General features: G+C 32.3%; 1 protein-coding gene across 1 annotated transcript in view; it reads right to left on the reverse strand.

Moving 5' to 3' along the window:
- The window catches only part of LOC117177118 (putative fatty acyl-CoA reductase CG5065), a 66033-nt gene extending 60395 nt beyond the window's left edge, over positions 1 to 5638 (reverse strand). Inside the window, exon 1 of the mRNA XM_033367612.1 lies at positions 5505 to 5638. The gene's annotated coding sequence lies outside the window, so the exon portion shown is untranslated. The remainder of the gene's footprint in view (positions 1 to 5504) is intronic.
- Positions 5639 to 15347: the final 9709 nt, after the last annotated feature.

A 15347-nucleotide genomic window follows, 5' to 3' on the forward strand; every position in this document is an offset into this window, starting at 1 on the left:
GTCGGGAGTGGTGCTGACTGAAAACAGATGATTTGGAGCGATTCGCGCGCCATCTGTTGGTCATTCTAAGGACTTATTGAACTACCCTCGTAGTAACAATAATATTACATAAAATTAATTTTGTTTGGCGGAAAATTGGTCATCATTTTATAGAACTGTTCTGTATAGTTTTGAGACTAGTCTGCGTTTTTCGTATCCTGCCTTCTAATAGAGATTACGTCACCTCGGCCTTTAAATTGTATAGAACTTTGTAATACATTTCTTTGAATAGTTCAACGCACTGCGATTTTACTTTTATTAAACTACCCATCGAATCCTCTACTATAGGATTAGTTCTGTAAAACGTAATGAACATTTTTTTCCTGTGTAAGGAGAAAAATTTAATGTAAACATTACACAAATTAAGGGGATTTAGCAACCGCTTGATAAGTAGGCATGTATATAATTTTTTCTGGTTCTGTATATTTCCAACTTACCCTATAATAGACGGTATTTAGATGAATATATTTTCTTGAACCCATTGCAGAATATAAGTAGGAACTTAACAAAACTACAGATGGACTTATATTCGTTTTAGGGCCATGTAATAAGTGGGTCACGTGACCAGATTCCTACCTTACCGCTAATTTGATTATTTCCTAACTTACTTTCACACGAAGCGTCACATCAAGTTGAAAATTTGGGATACTAAGCAAGAAGCGCTAAGAATAGTGGGGCCGGTCCTACATTTTTATTATTATAAAACAAAAGTTTTTTTTGTAAATAAATTTTTTTGGCTTTTTTCATAATTGTTCAAATTTAGGACAAAAACTACCTTTCTTAGTGCTTCCGATTTATTATCCCAAATTTTCAACTCCATATGGCTCTTCGTCTGAAAATAAGTTAGGAATTTAAAAAGTGGCGGTAAGGTAGGAATCTGGTCAAGTGACCCACTTGTCACATGGCCTTAAGGAATTTTTTTACTTTTCTATAAACAGGGAATTTTCATGCGGATCATATAGAACGCAAAAAAATCTCTACATACGCGAATCCATGTCTCATAGACATGTACACCTAACTCCATTGCGTTTACAAAGAAAGACAGTCACGTGATTAAGAGTAATTGGAAATAAGCGCAATATCGCCAAGCGGTGTACCTGACGCCGAGAAATTGCATACGCTTCTTGAAATACATTTCTTGTAAAAGTAGAGTAAAAGTAAAAGACACGAGACGTTTTTGAAATTAGAGATATTCTGATACCATGTTTAAGTTAAGCTAAAAAAAGGTCAACTTTTATGCAAGCTTTATGTTCCAAGAACACTAAATTTCAACTCGTCTTTCGTTAACCGGTTGTGCCGTGGAGTTTTGGTTTTCTACAGTTTTCCACTTTTCTGACCAAATTTTCAGGGGAATGCGAGCACTTCCAATAAAGTTCGTCTGCTGACCTTATGGGATTAGGGACTCTATAGTCAGGCATTACCTGGAGGCCCTTTTCAACCCATTTTTGATCTTTTTGAAAAAGAATCATTTAATTGGAATGACATTGCCGTCAAAATTGTATTTTAAAAGGACGACGTGTGGACTTACCAATGAAATCTTTCTCAGTTTATATTTCCATAGAAAATTACGTTTTTCTTATTCTGCGGCCAAAAACATATTTACCAGGCTCCTTTGAAAGATTTAAGTTTGAATACGAAAAACTAAAATAAGCATGTATGCAAATTTCACACTTAAGAAATTTATCTCTGTTAAAATCAACCAAACGTAAAATAAAAGTTAAAAAAAAAGATAAATTGTTCATTGAAAGTCTTTCAAGATTGACCGATATCGAATTGAAGCATGTCAAATTTAGCCAATGAAAATTTAGGGATGAAGATTTTTCAAGGATAAACGATAAATCTGAGTAATTTCAAATTTGACGCCTTAAAAAATGAAAGCTTAAAAATTCTACGATCTTACAAAAAAAGAGTTTAACTTAAAAGCCCTAAAAAGTAAAAAAAAAGAATAAATGAAATGCAAGTCACTCAAAATTAAATTAAATTATTATAAAAAGTTTTCAGGAAATAATCATTTTAAATTTCATATTTGAGGTTGAAATTGTATAAAATTGAAAAATATACTATTAAAACATTTATTACGACTAAATAAAAAATTAAATGTCTTAAAATTTAATCAATTTAAGGTACATATACTGAGTAAGATTGAAAAGTAAACGTATATAACATGTAGTTTTCAAACTTGAATTGATTTAAGTATCATACTTTAAAAATTTTGAGACGAGTACCATTTAAAGCCTTTAAAAGTATATTTGAAATTAGCGGGACTCATAGTCAAACAGTTCGCAAATTTTTGACTTCTGAATTAAGCAATTTGAAATAACAAAGTTTTGATAATTAATTATTTTAAAAAGAAAGTGTCTTTCAAGTTTCCAAAGAATTATTTACAGTTAACAATTTCTTAAATTAAATGAGTTTCAATTTCTATGTGGGCTAAACTATTTTGCATACAAGCCGATTTTCTTCTAAAATTGAATTTTTTATTTTACTTCTGAATTATACTTAAGATATTTAAAAAATGTCATGGATTTTTTTTTGCGTACAATTGCTAAAGGTACAATTTTTTTTAAAAATATTTTTCATTCATTTAGAACTTTTTCAATTTTTTGTCGGATATCCAAAGAGAAGGGTAAATATGATCAAATAAAAAAAGGCAAGTGGATTATCACAATAAACAAAAACATTAGAGCTTGAACAAAAGTTGACCTTATTTGAAAATTACGTGTCAAACTGTCAACTCTTGGAAAAATTTTGGTCCTCAAATTGAAAAATAAATCTGCAGTGGGTCTATATCCTAGGATATAAAAAGTTATGTAAAGAATTTTTCAAATTACATTAGAAATACATGTTTTTTTAAGTATTGGAGGATATTAAAATACAGATTCTTGATTATTATTTTGTTTGTGCAGTGTGACATAGAATGCAGAATAATATATCAATTATTATTTCGATTATAGCGCAGCTCCAAATGGAAGTGACGAATGAACAATGGCGTTAATCACTCTTGTAATTGTCGATTTCGCAGTCTGTCACTCACGACTTTTTCTTTTAGAATCAGATATTATAAATGGTCACTGTTCATGTCAACTAAAAAAAACAATAATGGTTCACTTTTGGGACAGAAATTACTTTCATTTTTATGTGAGATCTCTCTATATTTGACTTTGAGAAACTATTGAATGACATTAACTCCTACACGAGGAAACTTTTGGTTCCAAAATTTGATATTATAACATTTATATGTACAATAAGACAATTTCAAGCTAGAATAAAGAATCACTAGTGCAAACGTTACTACTGCGAATATTACATATTGTGAAGTTGATATGGAAAGAGCATGTCATCGTATCGCTGTGGCAATATTACTACATTTTTGTGATTATATGCAATCTTGCCATCGAACTATTGTAAGAATAAATATTATAATAACGAATTTTGCAACCAATAGTTTCCCCGTGCAGAAAATTATTATTATTACAAATTACCATTGTTCTCTTCTAATTAGATCCACGGAATATTAAAGGATTCGTACATATATTCATTATGCATATACCTACCACATATATAAACTTAATTAAATAATTGCGCATAATTTTCTATTGTGCAACTCTAAAAAGCATCAAAATTTAACTTCTATCATTTTTTCGTTTTTCTGTTGCTATAATTATGCAATATATATTTTAACATACATTAGTAATTTATTTGAAGTAAAAGCTAGCTTCCTATTCTTAAAATACATTTATAATTCCGAGCACAATCTTCCTTTGATGATATGGTAATTATTTGCAATTGTTGCGTAAACATAAGGAAATTATGTGGAACTCGTGATTTGAATCGCGGATTTTGAGTACAATAGGAATTTTTCACGGTAAACTAAATTTAAATTTATTGCAAAAATGTGCAAATTAAAATATTTTCAAAAGAAGAACTTTCTCCGTGGAATTTTATTCTCTGTCAATTATTTCTATTTGCAATATTTACTTTTGGTGAACGGAAAAAATACATTCTACAAGAAGAAGTTCAAGTTTTTAAACGATATCTTCTGATGCCTCTTTTTGGTTGAACTTAGGACATTAAAAATTTTGAAATATTTTATCTTCAAGCTTTTTCCATTTATTTTAAAAGGATTTTAAGCCAAAATCATAAAATAAAGGCCGTGTCTACGTGTACCGAAATTTCGTTACAAATAACAGGACTTGACAAAAAGACTATTTGTACCAAAATGTTGGCACAAATAGACTGCTTCAAATAAATCAGTCCACCCATTTTTCCAAGGCCCTATCGAATAGCCACAACTATTCTCACTAATTAAAAATGTGTGAATGTTACTCCAAAAACCAACGTGAATCCAATCAAATAGTAATTTATTCGTTCTAACCGTACTTCGATTGCGGTTCTAGTAATACAAACAACATATTCATACATTCTCTATCTCATTTTATGATGGTGAATCTAATTATCTACTACTCAAAATTAAGTTGGCGTTGACTTCCTTTACTATAGAATTTATGTTCTGAATAACGGATTCTCATGAATTTATGATTTTTCTAGCACAAATGTTTCTTTTTCCTCAAAAAAATGTTGACTTCATCAGAAATATCGAAATTCCTATAGGATTTAAAAAATATCGAAGTGGAAATTATTTTTGATAAGATATTAATTGAAGTTTTACTTCTTAACGTAAATTCACTCGTTTCACAAATCTACATTGCACAGTAAATTCTTTTTTAATTATATGAAATTTCCAAATAATCCTAATACCCTCGCGAGGCCTTTACGATCTTCTAAAGAAAATACTCTCTTTTATTACAACTAGAGTTGTCACAGAAAAAAATAAGAATAAAATTTGTTGCAGGAAATTTTTTAGAGTGATAAAGTTTTGTTCAGCCCACTTCGGGTCTTTCGAAAAATATGTGTTTGTCATGGAAAAACAAAAGAAAGTTTAAACGATATTTGTGTAAAATTTATCCTGTGAAGTTAATTTTTGTTGCAGCGAATCTTTCGTCGGAAATCGATGTAAAGTTTATCGTCCATTTTTTCTGTGGTGCGGTCCTTTTTACGAATTTTCAATACAATTTTGAACGCGCTTGGAACATAGGATTTTCCTACTTCGAAAAATCCGATATTCGAAGCGCGTTCAAATTGTATTAAAATTTGAACAAACGAAATCTCACTTCTAATTGCAACTCATTCTGAATAATTTCTTACAATTCCTATAAAATATAAATAAATCCTGTTCAACGAGAAACCCCTTCTCTACATTTCTTGAACTCACATAGAGTAATACATTTTTCTGGAAAAAGCGATCACTGATGCAACGATAAGTGGTCGTTAATGGCATGAACTTTCTCAGGTTCTCCACGTGCTCGCATGGAGCATAGAAAGGGATAGTGGTCCCGATATTTGAGGGAAAAAGAAAGGATTAAATGAAAAATTAAAAGTGGATCAATGATCCATGGATCACTTACAAGGAGAATATGGGATACTCCTGGATTCACTGGCCGAAAAACGTCACGCGTCAAAAAACCGAACGCGATTTTTTTTAAAGGTGGATTTTACTGCTTGAGTCGACACGATCGGATGGTGAGCCCGTTGCAGACTGAGCATGACATGGCCAACATAATGTGGCCCAACGTCCACTGCACATTCATCGGTAGCTGATTCAGGACCGTAGGCCTCCGGTCCCGTTTGGGACCCAAAAACGGAGACCCTCAAATTTATTCTTTAAGCCTTTGATGAAATTTAAACAAAACAACACCTAGAAAGAATGAAGTGAATTTTAATTTAAAATGAACAGGATTGTCAGGTCTGTTGATCGCATTGCAAAAATGAACTAACAAGCTATAGGGGATTAAGGGCTCATTTAGAGTCCTATCACTCAAATGAGTGTTTCGAAATTAAAAAAAAAACAGGTTGTGGTCCTGTTAGCTTAACGTTAAACTAGCATCTCGACCGATAGAAAAAAAACGACTTAAGCAATATTAATATTCATGTTTCGAATTTTAAAAAAACTGTAGATTCATCACCATTGGTTTCGTCACCAACTGACCACCCTTAATGGGAAAGTAATTTTATGTTAAAATTATTTTTGAAAGGGGCTTATAAAAGTATGAGTGAAATTTTCCCGAAATCAATTGATAGGAAATGAGGAAAATTAATAGGAAAATATAGGAAGTGTTCACGTTTTTAATTATTCAGTAGGCAGGTAGTCGCAGGACGTGGTTCTTATAATATGAGTTACCTGTGGTTTGCATTACATCTCCTGCTCTGACTGGGAGCATACTATACCTGCGCTGACGAAACTGGCTATATAAATGGGTTTGCAACTATTGCAAAAATTAATTACAATACATTTTTGCCCGAGTTGTACTTCGGAAACATAAAATACAGATTTTATTAGAAATAATGCTTGATTTTGCAGTTTATTAACGATTTCATGTGGTATCACATATTACGAGAATAGGTTGTCTACTTTGCAAAACGCACTTTTTTACATTTTTTAAATTTGCATAAAAAATAGAAATTTCATAATATTTCACATTTTAGCACTTATTTAGAATTAGATTCCATTTTAAATTACCCATATTACTTTTAAAATCTGCCCATCTAATAATAAAGGTGAGGAACCAACCTAAACTGTTATTCGCATTTGCTTCTTAAAAGGATTTTATTCCGAAAAAATAAATCCCCTGCGTACAAAATTTCAAAGCGACTGTCATAACAATGATACTCTTTGAAATATAATTTAGAGTTTTAAGAGAGTTTATAAATACATCTGCTTGTTGTTCTTATTTCGCCTTCTGTAACTGTGATTTCCGAATAAACATGTATTTAGTAATGTTTAGCAAATATATTTTTTTCATAGCGGTCGACTGTTATGAAAAAAAGTATTTTAACGTGATGCTGCTAATTACAAAATCTCTAGTGACGTCAAAGAAGAAGACTCTCATATTCATGGTTACAAATTAAAATAATAATAATGATTAGCTCAGAGGTTACCTTTTTTCAACGATAAACCGTTTTACAAATATAAAATGATTCTGCTCAGGGAAATCAATAAGAAAATAAAAACCAATACTTAATTCCTTTTTAAAATTTTATTTTAATTTAAACATTTGTGTTCATCAACAGTCAAATATTTGAAATAAAAATAAAATCCGATATATCGTTTCCTTTTACCTAATTAAATATTTAAAAATCTTTAATATCTATTTGCATAAAGTATTTTTCGTCTGTCCAATTAGAAAATATCATTAATAAGCAACTTTAGCTGATATAGTAGAATTTCATTTATTTTTTTACTGAAAAGTGAAAGGTTTCAGCCATATGTCCATAATAGAATTAGGAAATTAAAAAACAATTAATGAATATTATGTTAAACAGTATTAATTATATAAAACCGTTCAAAATTCTTTTTAAACGTATAAATATGGGTTTCCGAAAAGTTCATGACGTGATGATGACGTTCCTGTCACCCAGCATTCTCCCACCCACAGGTTCTATATAGTTCTAAGAATTCCAATGTAGATACCAAATTGCAAGATCATCGTCTTCGTGGCTAGTTTTTGGCATTGGGATTGAATATTTTTCATAGAAAAAATTTTTGAATTTTTTTTAATACTTACAAAACGACTTCCAAACATGCTTAGAAAAAAATGGTATTCGCCAGTCCGTTCTATTCGAGTAATCAGAATTAATTCTAAAATTCATCGAGTATCAATATCCTCTTATTAGAATTTAACATAGCTTTCAAAAACTACTTCCACTTTTTCCTTTTAAAAAGGATGCAAAATCATTGTATAAAATCTGTCCTAACTAAACTTTAAATAAACAAACAGCAAAGTCTCGTTTTTTCGTAATTAGTGCTAAATGAAGTCTGTTCCTAGCAAGTTGTTTTAATTCTGCAAAATTTCGATAAAAGCACATTAGAAGGCCCTTTTCCAATATAAGAATACAAATTTTTATTTTTTATATGGAATTGTCACAGATAAGTAAAAATTAAAAGAAAAATTTTACTTACGGCACTGCCTTGCATTCGTGTTATAGAAATTGTACCGAATTTTATTGACGTAATATTCTCACAGATTTCAAATCAAATAAAAATTTTAATAAAAAATTTGACTTCTTAACATTTATCAAAAAATTAATAGTACATGTTTCTAACTATTTGATATTGGATTTGCATTTTTCTAGATTTTTTGATAGGCTAAATGTGACTCAACATAACTGAAACATTTTAAAAAACAATTGCGATCATAATAAATGCAGAATAAAATGTAATATCGAACGAAATTATAGATTTGTTCAAATCAGTTATTAAATCACCTAAGTTTATATTTTTTACAACAATTAAAAAATTTAAAACACTTTACTGAAGGTTTTAGATATTTTTACTTCATGTTTAATCCATTGTTAAATCTAGAAAAGTAGATAATTAAATCTAAGGATGTATTTAACAATTAGTGCAAAGCTTGATAAACTTAAAAAATGTATAATTTTGGATCCAAGAGTATTTTAAAAAATGGTGAAAAAAACTTAGTTTTTATAGAATTTTTTTTTAAGTACCCGAAAATCTTTTAAATTATTTTAAATCTTTTGAAATATCTTCGAATTCTTTGAAATCACTCAATTCTTGTGAATAATTTCTTTGAATTTTACGAAAATATTATAAAACCCCTTGAAGTGATATGAAATCTGATGATATTCCTTCAAATTCCTTGACATATTTTTTCCCTCTTTAAAATTTCTTACAGTCTTTTAAATACCCTAAAATATTTTCTAAAATCTTTAAAATTCTTTGAAATCCTTGAAATATTTGAGATACTGGCAAGCTCATTAAAATATTTACCATGTTAAGAACATTTCAAATTAACGTCCCAGAAGTTAGCTATGCATATAGAGTTGAAACAGGTGCATTAATTTAAAATAATGTAATGGTCCCATCGAAAAAGTAAAGATACTCTGTATTTGTCTAGTCAATATATGTTCTTTTTTTCATTTTGCCCAAAAAATGATTCTTTAAACAGCTACATTATTTTAAAACATCGTGCCATTATTATAGAAAAAAGTATTAGTTGGAAAAAAACTAAAGGAAATTAGCAGATTTCTTACTAAAATATCTCTATTTTTTTAATTGTTGCAGTAAATGAATTATTTAAACAATTGGAATGTTAATTACATTTTTCAGGGTTTTTACTGTGTAAAGACGAAAGTATAAACAAACCATATACCAACAGAAAGGTTACATCATGATGCAACTTCCCAGAATCCTCACTAGTCAAGAATTAATAAAAGAACTATTGGTTTCATCCCCTCCACGTTATATAGATGAACAGTAATATATATTGCAGATTTTCACTCTCTTTATAAATTAAACTAAAAATCCTATCGAAAACTAAACATACCTGTCGATTTAAACACTGTTTTTATCCTCTTCATCTTCCCTCTTTGCTACTGCTGGATGGAACATATGTATATGCAGTAGCCCACTAGCCGACCTAGTCGATTAGCCGACTAACTGGCTAGTCGGCTAATCGACGTTGAATAGCCGACTGTATACCTGCACCTGCTCACGTTCGTCTAGTGGAGAGATGAAGGCAGCCAACAAACGGCCAGTCGCCTATTCGACTGGATCGTTTCAGCCCAGTAGACGACTATGCATACGTGTCATCATGTATTTTAAGGACTGAGATTCTTCATTTGTTTTTTATGGAAATATTAAGAGTGAAAAATAATAAAAACAGTTGCTATTAGAAATGTGAAGCCATTTACAATTTAAATTATTTAGTTATGTGACACAAAGTGTGTTAGTAAGAAAATCTTAAATAAAAGATTATCCGATTCTTAAAATAGGCAAGGAAAAGTATAAAAGATTATTGTGTTTTTTTAATTTTTTTTTTAATCAAGATAATTAGAAATAATATTATCATCTTTAGAAACACCGCAGAAAACGTTTTTTTTTAGTATTTGTAAAGTAATGTTTTTAAAAAGTTCGGTATTTAAAACCAAAAAGAGAGATTTTTGACCAAAAAGTTAATTTTCAACCAAGAGATAAATTTTCAAACCAAAAACAACCATTTTTCAACAAAAGTGTTCGTTATTTTCAACAAACTAGTGGAACTTTCTACCAAAATATTTGAATTTTTGAAACATAAACGAATTTTCAACAAAAATAGACCAATTCTCAAGGATAAATATAGTAGTTGATATTATTTCAACAACAAAATATTTTTATTTTAAATCCAGAAAAGTTGAATTCAATCAAATCAGGCTAGCTTTCTACCGAAATATTTGAATTTTCATAAAAAAGAGACTTTTTTACGAACAAAGAAATTTTGATAGACAGTATCGAATTTTAAACCGATGAAGAGAATTTTTCAAAAACTATTTTATTGAATTTTCAAGCCAAAAAGATTAATCTGCTACAAAACAGTTGCGCTTTTAAACAAAAATATAAATTTAAAATATAAAATTCTTTTCAGCCAACTAGTTGAATTTTCTACCGAATTGAATGAATTTTTAATAAAATAGATACATTTTTAACCAAAATATAATATTCAATGTTATTTCATCAAAAAAAGTTTTAATTTAAAATTCATCACGATTGAGAGAAATAAAACAATACGACTTTCGACAAATTAATTAAATCCTCAACCAAATTAGATTAGTTTTCTACCCAAATAGTTGAATCTTCAACACACCAAAAAATATACTTTTTTAACACAATAAACCAAACGAAAAAGTTGTTTAAAAATTAATTGTTTTTTTAATCTTTTTCTATTTAATAAACCTTACAAAAGTAAAATCGCGTATTCACTTTATTGATAAAGGGTTAATATAAAAAATGATTTTATAATTTGTTGTATTACCTAATTTTTAATTTTTTGGGATCTTCTCAATCCCTAAATAGGGGCAATTTATTAAAAATTTATAAAATGAAAAGCGATTCTCATATTGGTTTTCAATTAAGAGTAATTGGATACCTTTAAGATATTTTTATATTTTTTCCCCGGGCCACTAGGAGATCCAAAAAATTGAAAGAAAGACCAAGAAAAGACCGGGAATTTTATTTACCGGGAAAAAACGAGAATTCACATAAAAACGAGAGATTTCCTACAAGTTATTTTAATAATTTTGGCCAATTAAGAAAAGTGCTTTCTATTTTACCTATAGTTGCAGGGCATATGAGTGTGCTTATTAGATTACGAATTTATTCACTTATTTAAGGATTATGAATCTTAGATTTTTCAGATTATCTCAGTTTACCTTATTTAAATTATAATTTATTATTGTTTAAGAGTATTGATTCTGTTGACATTAGTTAGTACATAGTTGTTCCCATGCATCCAAAGAATTTGCTTTGCCATCATTAATTTAAAATATACTTTAGAAACCAAAGATGGCTTGCTTAAGGGTTGGTTTCCCCGAACCGACATTCAAATTTCAGGAACCAGTATGATGGAATTAACTGACATACCTAAAGATAGTGCACTTTCGTTACGCGAGGCAACAGCTAAACAATTAGTCAGTGGTAGTCAAGGTTTTATAAAATGTAATTGTAAAGCGGCACAAACTCAATGTGAAACATAACGTTGCGCTTGTTTTAAAGCTGGTATATTATGCACTTCGCTTTGTCATAAGAGTTCACTTTGTTGTAACAAATGAACGCAAACCCAACCCAAAATTGTTCTGAACTTTTGATTGTTTCATGGCGACTTGTATGATAATTGCATTGTATTATAAGTGTAGTCATTAAACTTTTACTCGGGTAAACCCGGTTGTACATCAATGCCACGGACTAAGTCAAGTGACTGATAAGATTAGAATGTTATACGTTAATTCAAATAATTTAATACGATGTTTGAAACCTCCTGCGATGATGTTGTAGGTATACAATTACGAGCGGCACGAGCGTTGGAAATGACAACAGTCACCTCTGGATGCTTTCTTAGAGCTACCATCTGCCTTTCACGGGTTTTTAGTCGCTCGCTTCCTGATGATCAAGAAAGTTTCTTACAATGCGACAGGTGTTTAATAAAACCGCCTTCTGAGCTGCTGCTAATACCCTTATGACTCCTAAATGTTCAAGATGTTCAGTGCATCTTGCGTGTACATTGCCTGTAGCCGAAATCACAATCGGATGAATAGATGCATGATTTACATTCCTCCATATGGTCTTTACTTCATGCCTTAACTCGCTATACTTGTGGATCTTGGTTGTATAGGTTGGCTGCAAATTTCCGTTAAGCGGACAAGCAATGTCGTTGATGTAGACTCTTCCACCTTTTTTTCTCGCATTACGATGTCAGGTCGATTGGCCCGGATGTAATGATCCGTTTGGATAATAACATCCCAATATAAGATGTAATATTCTCTTTCTAAAACGGGCATTGGAATGTATCTATAGAAGGGCATCCATCCCTTTAAGAGTCCTAGGTTTAAGGCAAGTTGTTGATGTATAATGCCCGCTACATTATTATGTCTGTGCGTATATTCTGTCTGAGCCATTACGCGACAGCCATCAATAATGTTCTCGTTGGATTCGTTGGTATCTCCACATAATCGGCCCCGGTCAACCACGTCTTGATGTCACTCGTGTTTGCGATAATTCCTGGTGCTGACAACCTTGTCCTGTATTGCAATGACGAATGCTTCCGCCCCTGGATACAGAACACCCTTTCTTAGCCAAATATTACATGCCTCACTATCCACTTCATTTTGATCTAACGTGTTGGGGTACTCGCCATGGATGGCTTTCTGCTTGCATCGTATTTCTAATTCCTCTATGGTTTCTGCCCTGATATTCAAGGCCCCATCTGAGGACAAATTTAAGGGCGTGTATTTAAGATCCGCTTGACAGATGGTACTGTAAAGCACAAAATTTCGTTTGCTGTTAAAATAGTCTCGCAACTGTATAACTTGTGACTCACACAGTTTCTTGACATCTGCAACGACCCTACCCCCTAAATGTCGTGTTAGAACTACCCATTCAATCGCTGAATTTCTGTGGATTCGGTTCTTCGTCATTTCTACGCGAACAATTCTGTTTAACTTTTGAAGGTCAGTGTTAGACCATTTTATGAACCCGAAGGAGTACGTGAGGACAGGGTTAGCATATGGGTTGATCGTCCTGATTTTGTTTGCCGAGGTGAGAAAACTCTTCAAAATTAATCTGAGTCTCGCAGTGAAGGCAGTCGTTTGGCTTGTCTTAACTATCGTATGTTGAATACCCTTAGATTTAAGAACACCCAGATATTTATATGATTCGCCTGCAGCCATTGTCTCAATGTCATTTTCGAACTCGTTCTCTAACTCTGCGGTCCCTAATTCCCCTCTGATTAAATTTACTGTTCTACATTTATCTAGTCCGAACTCCATGTGGATATCATTGGAGAACTGCTTTGTGACATCGATCACTTGCTGCAGTTTCTGGCCTGAAGTAGCGTACTGCTTCAGGTCATCCATGTAAATAAGATGGGTCACTTGATGACCATCCTCATTATCATGAATTCTGAACCCATGAGACATGCTGTTTAGTGTTTTGCTCAATGGATTCAACGCTAAACAGAACCATAGTGTGCTGAAGGAGTCTCCTTGAAATATACCTGTCGTAAAGCGTATTGATCTAGTTATCCTTAGTTGTCCATGATCAAAATACTTGATTCTTGTACCCCAGAGCCTCGTCGCATGGCTTAGGAAGTCAATAATGCGTGGGCAGATTTTGTAAAGTTTTAAGACTTCAAGCAAATAGTTATGCGGCACGGAAGGAAACGCTTGCTTGTAGTCAATGTATGCCATGTGTAAGTTCCTTTGATGCTTGCGAGCTTGAGTCATGGCAAAAGCGTCTATAGTGACTAGATCTTTACAGCCTCGTGAGTTTTTACAACATCCTTTTTGTTCTTCTGTAAGAATGTCATTCTCATCGCAATGAGAATATACCTTATCTGCAATGATAGCTGTAAGACATTTATAAATCGAAAGTCGAAAGTCAGATGAATTGTGAGCGTCTGGTTTTTTTGGTATCATATACGTAGTACCTTGGAGCATAAAACCTGGCATCAGATCTGGGTGTTCAATGATCTTCTGAAAACACCTTGCCAACGCAAGATGCACACTCGTCAGGTACTTGTACCAGAAGTTTTGCACCATGTCCGCACGTGGAGCTTTCCAATTACTTGCCCTTTTCAAGACTGCTGAAACATCCAAAGCTGTGATGTTTGTCAGATGCATTTCAGGGCTATTACTTGCCCTTGCTTGCTCCAGTTTGAACCAAGCAGTGACCAAATTGCATCTGTTCATTTTTCCCCAAACACCCGACCAGTAGTTAGTCATGTCTTCCAATTGAGGGACTTCGGTGCCTTGGTGGTTATTTGGCTTTACTCTCAGTTCACGATAGAACCTTCTTTCATGTGTCTGAAAGTTTTGATTTTGTTTCCTTCGTGCATTATTTTTCTTGTACCGACGCAGTCTGGCAGTAAGAACATCAAGTCTCTCTCGTTGAAAGTCTAAAATTTCATCCAATATTGCTGGTGTTAATGTCTCGATGTGCCGAGGGTGGATGATTTTAGTGACATGGTTCATCAGCTTTCTGGTTCTATTTCCTTTTTTATATTGAGTTGATCGACCCAATTTGCACCTTACTTTGCTGACATCCATAGCCAACCTGATCTTCCATGGTGGATCTCGATCCCTTGCGGGGACAAAAACTGCATTTGTAGGCCTAGTTTTCCGTCGAGATGTGCTATTAGTGCACGCAGATCATTTGTGATGTTGATTTTTGGCAGAGAATGCCTTAGTGTTGGTTCTACATATATGAACTCTAGTAAAGCATGACCAAAATTCCTTTCCAGGTGCTGTAGTTTTTCTGAGATTTCCCTATCCACATCATCGTTAGTAATATTCGGATGTGGTTCTAATGGATCCGGTGCATGATTTTCATTATCCCTAGCACCTATGCCTTCAGCATCAATCAAGTCTTCGTTATCCACATCTTCCAAGGCGAGCTCATCAATAGGTGCCGTTCCACTATTGATAGCAGCTATTTCAACAGCTGAAAGCAGTCTGTTTACTGATCTTAAGCGTTTTTGATCTGCCAGATTCTGCTCATTTATTTTTGTGACTAGCTCTGGGTATTTAAGTAAGAAGAGTCTATGATGTTATCTCCTCACACTTTGCCCACATTTCTCTGCCAAAAAATGCTTCTGAGTCTGATTGTATAAGGAGGATGTGGTGGTGTTGGATCATCAATAGGTGCAGGAAGAACATCAATTGCTCCTGCTTGACCGTTTGACACAGCTTCCTCAAACTGATGT

The sequence above is a fragment of the Belonocnema kinseyi genome, chromosome 7 (genome assembly GCF_010883055.1).
Source record: "Belonocnema kinseyi isolate 2016_QV_RU_SX_M_011 chromosome 7, B_treatae_v1, whole genome shotgun sequence".
NCBI classification, from domain to species: domain Eukaryota; kingdom Metazoa; phylum Arthropoda; class Insecta; order Hymenoptera; family Cynipidae; genus Belonocnema; species Belonocnema kinseyi.